This window comes from Paramormyrops kingsleyae, chromosome 17, assembly GCF_048594095.1.
Source record: "Paramormyrops kingsleyae isolate MSU_618 chromosome 17, PKINGS_0.4, whole genome shotgun sequence".
Lineage (NCBI taxonomy): Eukaryota > Metazoa > Chordata > Actinopteri > Osteoglossiformes > Mormyridae > Paramormyrops > Paramormyrops kingsleyae.
The window spans coordinates 19,669,347-19,678,376 of NC_132813.1; positions in this window are offsets into that span (position 1 = coordinate 19,669,347).

Consider the following 9,030-nt stretch of genomic DNA (forward strand, 5'->3'; position numbering starts at 1 on the left):
TACTGACATCACTCTCCACCCCCCGCCCTGATCAGTAAGTTTTACCGCTGGCACCCTGCGCTTTGATTAGCATATTATTGATGTTCCATCGTTTTTAATTCCCTCTAATTTCTCTTTTAGCTCCAAAAGACAGCTCACTTAGGGGCCCCCCTACCCATGTTAGCCTAGGGCCCCCAGAAAAATTCGTCCGCCCTTGGTGCCCACACTCGGTACACATAACTAGCGATGTAATCAATGCCAAATATGTGGAGCGGTTCCTTCACCTGGCAGGAGGAGAACGTCTGCTTCAGACAGGGTTTCCTGCTGCTTGGGCACAGGTCAGTGTTGAGATGATTTATTATTTAGCCAATGCCAGTAGCCCCATCAAAACCAAACCTCCCATAATCCCATCCAATAGTGGGAATGGACTCAAGAGCAGAACATTTGGTTCCTTGCGAAGGATCCTAAAGATCAAGCTAAAGACTAAGACACTTAAAAGCCATTAACAGCCCAAGAATTAATTTTTCAAGTAAGATATATCAGGCTCTTTGACGTAACCAGACTTCCATAGTCAGCACTACACATTTGATTACATTGATGAATCACCTGTGATTACTCAGCAGCAAACACATAGTTATCTAATTGAACAAGTATCAATCAGCAGGTAAATAGTCATAATGTGTCTTTGTCAGGGATGGAAGAAATCACCGGTTGCCCCGCCCCCCTGGGATATGACCCACAGCGCTCTGGGTGAGTATATATTACATGTTGGGTTGTGATCCTCCAGTTTGCTGTAGTGGAATATGACACACAGGCAGTTTAAAAGGCTAAGGATGTGTGAGAGAGAGAAAGTTGGAATTCTAACAGCAGTTTCCTCTTGCAGGTCAGGTTGAGACACTCTCTGTTCCTCCCACGGAGGGACGTCGACCCACACGCACCCCGAGAGAGGTGCAGATGGCGTTCCCATCTTAGCAGGAAATGTTCTCCAGTATCCTGAACCCTGTCCAAACGTGTTTGCTGTAGCTGCTGAGTGAGCAAGGCCATTTCCTCACCATCAACAAAGTAAACCGCAGCTTTAACCAAAGATAATGCCCTTGCTTTTTTCACTTTGACAGGTTAACTCTATCAAGACTGCATTGACTGATCAAAACCCTAAATACTGGAATAAACCTGATACCTACTAATAGCAATCATATGATCAAGAGAACGAAACTTGAGGATCATTCTTTTACATTTAGTAAGGCTTTAATACTAGTGTTACATGCTGTTTTTCAGCTGTGAGCAAACCCATCAGAGGTTGTACTTGTACGGCAGGATAAGGAAGAAACAAGAGAGACTCACTCAGAGGATGATGCTGGTGGTGAAGCACCAACCCTCGGTAAGATTGACAGGATATCTCACACACAGCTGTCCAGTGACAGCAAGCCCTTACGTACAACATCTACCTCAATCTTAGAAAAGGTGACTGGAGAGAAGGTGCATGATAAGGCAACACAGAACCTCAGAGAGCTGACTGTATAATCCTATGATATCAGAGCCACGATGGCCAGTTATCTGGGGATTACAGTCTAGATCCTCCACAGTAGCCAAGTGTAAAGTGCTCATCTCCATCACTGAGTGCCAAGAAGCCGGCCGCTGTCACTTATAGGTTATATCAGGACCTGCTGAACCCAGTGTGGGCCAGCTTCACTCTCAACGTGGAGGTGAAAGAGCTGTTCATCACAGCTGGATTGCAGGAGCGAGTGGTGCAGATGAGCGGGTGAATAGGTGTAGTTGGTTAGTGGGAGGTGTAGAGCTCTTCTTCCTCTGTGTTTTGCTCGCCAGAGTCGGACAAAGTTTTACTGATAGCTGCTAACATATTATTACTGTTTGTGCATATAAGTGACAGTACAGACCAGAGCTATCTATCTGAATCTAGGTACGAATGACAGGGGCAATGGTATTTTATCACATGGTGTTCAATGCAGCCACATTTGTATCTTCAGGATGTATTCTTATATGTTTGTGTGTGTGGATTAGGTTTATATTACCTTGTGGGGGACCAAATGTCCCCCACAATGTAATAAAAACCTTATATTTTGACATTGTGGGGATTATTTTTCAGGTCCCCACAAAGATCTGTGACTGCAATCAAAAAACTAAAAATGCCGAAAGTCTCGTATTTAGTTTGGTTACTTATGGTTACGGTTAGGGCTGGGTAGGGGTTAAGGTCGTCATGTTGGGATTAGAGTTTTCCCCTTAGAAATGAATGGAGAGTCCCCACAAAGATAAAATTACAAACCTTGGTGTACATCCCAGTGGACATGACAGATCTTCACCAGTTCTGGTTGGCCTACCTCTGTGACCCTAATGATTCTGAGCAAATCCACAGTGAAAGTGCATCAGCGCTGGCTAAACAGTACCCTGCCCATACCTTCAGATGGTGGGAAATCAGGTAGTAGTAAGAATGAATGTAAGTATTTTTCTGCAGACACTAGGAAAGATTCTTGCTGGGGGAGGTGAGGAACAGTCACTGTGGAGTATCTGACCAACAGAGGAGGCTCAACCCACTCACACGCCGAGAGAGAGGTGCAGATGCAGGAAATGTTCTTCCATCACCAAAGTCTTGCCTAAACCTGTTAGCTGTATCTGCTGAGTGAGTGAGGCCCTTTTTCCTCAGTCAACAATATAAACTGCAACTTTCATTTCAGGCCATTCATTCTGTTTTTTAAAATTGAAATTAAATTTTCAATTTGATTTCACTCTGTATTATGTTGTGTACAAAACTCAATACAAAAATATAAATACAAAAAATTTTCATCGGAAAAGTGGGATGTCATGTGACCTTCCTGTTTTTTGGGTCCTGGTTCCTGTTGCTGCATTTTCAGTGTTCTGCGCTGCCCTTTGTGCCAGTGGAACTGGAGCTGCCCATGCAGGCAGCAGTCCATGGGTTACCTGTACGTTCTGCCTTTAGGAGACCTGACATTGTGGATGGGTGGCCCAGTTTTGGTGCTGTTTTGGACTATATTTGTGAAATCTGTCTCTTTAACCCTCTGCTCTGAGTCCTAGTCAAGATAGATTTATGCAGCACTCAGTTTAATTTCATTTTCCATTATGATGAAAATCAGGGTCGTCAAGTTTACACAATACTAGACAATGGTCTCTGTGCATGTATGTAACTAGACCTTCCCTGGCGACAGTGATTCTATCACTGGCATGACCATCATTGTGCCATAAAGTAAATTATGCCTACCACAATTAAGTTGTCATTTCTCAAAGTGAATTTAAGACTAATATGGCTGATCTGTGTTCAGGTTGATTGTTCATGTGTCGTTGAATGTAGATTTTGGTGAAGAACACAGTGAAATTCTTGTGCCACAGTTGCAGAGAGAGGGGTTGGGTGCACAAGGGCACAACAGGAGAGACAGCGCAAGGGACGGATGTTTTTATTGACACTGCTGAAGATGGGATTGGCTAAACTGAGTGTAGCACCAATGAACAAAAGCACGCATGAAAACACAAATAAAAAGCACATATACAGGACAAGACAGTGCAATATACATATAAGTGAACCATAAGTAATTTGTAGGCAATGCATTATGGGAATGAAGATGTGCAAATTGGCATGAGTATGTTAACAATAAAGATGGGTAGGCAGACCAAGACCAAGATGGCTGTGCCTCCCTGTCAATGTTTAGTAAAAAAAAAAAAAAAAAGGGATCAACTGAAAAAGTAGGGAAGACAATAAGCAGGATAGGTAGAGTTTTCCATTGTTCTGGAAGGTTCCCTTGTGGCGAAAGTGGCTCTCGCAGCCTTACTGGTGATTTGCAAAGACTGCAGGGGTCTAAGCTGATAAGGACAGAATAGCTGCCCCCAGATGGGGTATCTGTGGAGGGCATACAAGCAGAACAAAACAACATTACAATGAACGTCTGGCCAGCAATGGATACGCCCATTCACATGCTTCTCAAACATCTCTGTATTTGCATAATTTTTTCTTTACAGTTGGCAGAGATCGTGACTTGAAGCAAATAAAAAATTAAGCTTTAGATATTAAATGGCTTTGGTATCAGGCAGCATGAGAATGTTGAATATGTCTTATGAAAGAAAGTGAATATGGTGCCGACCGTGGTTAATTACTGCGATAAAACAAAAGCTCTCAGTGTCAAATTAATGGAATCACGCATAACAAAGGCAAGAAATTTGCCGTCAATCAGGCGTTCAGGCAGCTGCTGAAAAGTCTTCTTTCATTAAACGAGTCAGAAATGTAGATGAACACTCAACAAATGTTCTCGCATCATCATTCGTAGTCGGCTGCCGTGACGCCTTTCGGCTTTCAGACGGATGCCGCTCGTGGAGTTCCGTGACGTTCCGATGGCCATCTCTCCGGATCTGCTGGAATATGGCTGGCACTGTTTGGTTGGGTTTACCGAGTTTGCTCCTGGGGGGGCAATATTAGTATGCGCGCTGGCATTGACCACGGCGTGTGAGAATTCCCTCCTACTACGGCCGCACATTCGGGTCACAGCGTCCCAATGCAGGGAATTAAATTTAATTACAGCGTTTGACTCTGCTGACTTGATGGCATTAGGTAAATTAGGGGAAGGCATTAATAGGGGCAGCTTCAATAGCTGGGACAATATTTATTCTGACTGCCTTTTGCAACTCCTCCCCCCAACCCACAGCTGGAAAAGGTGCGTGTCTTGTGATGGTACTCAGTTGATAACCATGTGAAGATGCCCCACTGACTGAAAGGAGTGTAAGCTAGGATTTTGGCTAGGTTTCTGAAGAAGCCAGAGAATTGTACTAGAAGTCTTCTTAGCAGCAATGACGTTAGAGCACCAGGAGCCATAAAAGAAAGTCCCACAGATCAGTTCACACACAAAGTCCAGCTCACATTTTAACCCCAGTCATTTCATTAGCCAGGTACCCTTCTAGTTGGGAACATCAGCAGATATTAAGGTTCCAGTGCTTTTCATTTTCGTTGCTATTTGGTTACATTTGGTACACCATTTTATATCGCAACTCAACAATGAAGGTATACAATCATACGAGTGTATACAGGGGTGGGGGCCATGGGGCACTGGCCCCAGCTGAAAGCTGATTGGCCCCAGGAGTGCCCCTCCCCTGTCATTCATCCATTCAAAACATATCATTGGCTAATAATAAGGCTGGAGCCTCTGTATACTTTATGACCCCTCCTATAAAACCCACCCTAAAAACCCTAGAAATGCCCCGGATATGTCCCAGACAGAGTGGCGTTATGAACAGCAGGTGCGGAGAACACCAGGCACGATCATGTGATCCCTGCTGACATAAACATTCCAGTCAGGAAAACCTTCTCCACATGCCTATTTACTCACCGCTTTTGTTGGTATAGAAATCTATATGGCTAATTATGATTCTTCATTCTCGAACTGACCTCAGAGTCTGTCGATGGCCCCTCTTCCCCCAGCTAATCAGTCAAACTGCCATAGCTTACTCCCATTCTGCTATGCAGTCCAACTCAAGTATTGACCATTTTTTAAAGCAATTTCTGTAAGATTTCCTCCCTGGGTGTCTTTCTTCTTAAGAGCGTCAGGGCTGACTTCTCTAGGCGCTCTGCGCTCGCAGATCTACGCTCGCCTCCTCGCCGTGTTATGTTATTGCCATCTGCTTGTTTCGTTCTTCAGCGTGGCCCCTTGCGGCTGCTCATTTCTGCTTCACTCTTCTCCTCTATTCTTGCTTATTAGCCCATCAGCTGCGGCTGCTTCTCGAACCCCTACACCCGCCCTCGGCGCTCACCTGTGCTCCCTCCGTCGTTATCAAGCAGAAGGAAAATTGGGAGACACACACAAGTGCACACAGGCAGATGAATGGAGTGCCAAAGCAGCCGACGGGTATGGGAGCAGAGAACAAGGTCAGGACCGGATCAGGCTTAGATGCTGGATGTGGCCCAAACCAGCTTGAAACAGCCACCAATCCATTTGCCAACTTCGAACACCAGCACTGCTATTTTGCCCAGTCACACACACACACACACACACACAGGTTTGTAACTATATCTTTGTGGGGACTCTCCATTCATTTCAATGGGGAAAGCTCTAATCCCAACATGACAATTTTTGGAACTGAAAAATGGTCCCCACAACGTCAAAATAACAGGTTTTTATTTCTTTGTGGGGAACATTTGGTCCCTCAATGTGATATAAACATTATCCACACACACACACACCCCCCGCTATGCAAGTGCACATAGCTAGATTTGTGACCCATCCCTATTGACTCTTTCAATGCAATTTTCGGCACATACTGCAAACCACCAACTCAACTTTCTGTGCTAATATCTTTAAAGCAGCCAAAGTTTACAAGTTAGCAAAAACATTGCCCCTACAGTCTAAACACACACATGCAGATGACTCTACATAAACATAAGCTTGCAATTATCGCTTTAAATATGAGTAATTGCTAGTAAATGGAGCTGACCATATTATAGTGATATTACATTATTAAATATTGTACATAAAACAAAGGACCACAGCACCTGTAATCTATTCAGTGTCATCCAGTTTTACTTGCCTGTTTTTTTTTGTTTTCCTCTCGTGTCATTTAAGCTTTTGTTTTATTGCTTGTATTAATTTACTTAGTAGCAATTATGCCAAAGGCCCCAATAAAATTTATTTACATCACAGATATTTATACACAGTTCATATTTATGTAATTGGGAGGTAATGAAATTCTGGGTTTTTGCTGACACCAGAAGCTGTAAAGCAACCTCTGTCCGTAATTATTGGCAATTCAAAGCCGCTTTGCCCCCTTGTAAAACCGATTGGACTGGTTATTAAAAGCGACAAGATTAATTAAACAGACACGAATTAAAACGTTAAGATTTCATCTAACAAAAGAGATGCTTAATGACATATAATTAATCGCAAAACAAACCAGGCAGCATTTTCCTCCATCGATTCGAACCTGCCTGGAGAAAAAGGTGTTTTTAAAAATATGAGACGTTGTAAAAACCCCTCTATTGCGCAGCAGCTATATGCAAGCCGTCTATTATTCATAGTCATTTTTTTTTGGCTCTTCATCGGTTTCCTAAGCACAGACGTGTCATAGGAAATTCCCCACCTGCTGCTGAAGCTCGTGTCCTTCGCTGTGGCCCCAGAGGCTGGTCCCAGACAAATTCAGGTCACACATCTATCACACAAGCAGGCAGCTCAGTTTCACCACAGAGAACAATATTGACCAAGCACCCGATGAACAAAAGGCTCCATCTTATTACCTTCAGCACGAGGCCGGAGCCCCACGCGGCTGAAAGACATGGCTTGCAAACCTGCAGTACAGAATATTTTTTCTAATTTAGGTTTGTTTATATAGGAATCAACACCCTCACCTTTACTAAGTCACACGGCTCAATATTTAAAGGAAGAATCGTGGTTTATTAAGAATGCAACACTAATTCCCATCCGGGAAACAGCATGGTCACTCCAGTTTTTTGACCGCTACTCCAGCTGCTGTCCAAAAATGAGATTAAATAAAAGCCATAGTCACACACAAACAAAAATACGCGTCTTATTCTGAATCTTTCAAGAAAGATCTTCTGTAGTTTGGAGAGTGAACTATTTTTCTATTTATTCTATTTGTTTCATTATGCCATTCTCCTAACTAATACTGTCGATTACATAATTCTTTAATAGATCGTTGTGGTCATACGTATCAGTAAAGCAGCGATTTCCAGGGTTACAGGGGTGGGGGACGACATTTCCTGAAGTGTCCCTTAAAAAAACCCTTTCGTTTCTTCTGCCGGATGCTGTGAGTTCCATCAGAAATCCCCTCACCTGCCGCACTGCTGCCTGTTACTGCGGGGTACCCTTGGGGGGGGGGGGGGGGGGCAGCTCAGACGAATTCAGGCCATGCATCCATCGCACAAGCGGGCGTCTCACTCCGAGCACGGAGAACAATATTGACCAAGTGTCTGGCGGAAAGCGAGCCTGTCTTATTATCTCTGTGGCCGGGCAGGAAGCCCACGCGGCCGGCGCTAACAGCCCCCGCAGGAGAGCCGCTCAGTCCGAATGGAATGGCACTCGATGCCATACTGCTGCACGCAGACCCACTACAGGTGAGCGGAAACGTGACAATCCGCACACAGCGACCGCTGGGTATCTGAAATATGATACTCCTATGTTTAGCATTAGCGATGGAAATCAAGGGTAACTAGCTGCTATTAAAGGGATATTCACTGGAGATTCAGATAAAAATACTTTTCTAGGAAAAGCTTGTATCCTCCAGACACATTCACATCCCTTCTCTGCAAACAAGAATAATTATCAGTTAACAATTTTCACAACTATCTTTTTTGTGTAGAGATTGTGTGTGCTTCTCGTCACATGCCGGGTGCCAAACCAGACATGTACTTACTACAAGCGATCGGGCATCTCAGAAATGCCCAGAGAGGCACGATGATGGATGACAGTGTGTGCCAGCCTTGTGCCCTATGCTGTCTCCAGCACCCCCTTGACCATGACATCAATTAATCCAAGAGAGAGGGGGGGCAAATATTTATGTATATATTATTACATAATTCAGTCCATCTGTTAACGTTTCCCTGGTTAATGACTTATCAGGTACCTCTGAAGATACCTTGGACAGGAAATGGTTTCTCAGGGTTCTTTTGGAACTGAACTTTGTGTGAACAAGATCAAAGTAAATCCATTTGAATTAAACAAAAAAAAATCTCGAAATTACACTCCTGTTACATAAGTGTAAGCATTCTGGATGATAATTTATTACTTGCTTATTGCAGCTTCATACCTCATGGGACTTGGGTTCGAGTCTGGCTCCCAGCTCTGTCTGGAGTCTGTGTGTTCTCCCCGAGTGTTGCTTTCCAGTGGCCACCCTGCGCCCCTCCCGTGTGCCATAGGCAAAGCATCGTGTGTGAATACCGATCACACACCTTGTGACAGACTGGCATCCTGCCCAAGGCATACGCTTCAGGCTGCAGTGATCCTATGATGTGTGGTTGCAGGAAGTGGATGGATAGATTGTTAAATCATAATTATTACTGCGGAGGCAGCTGAATAAACATTAGGTTAG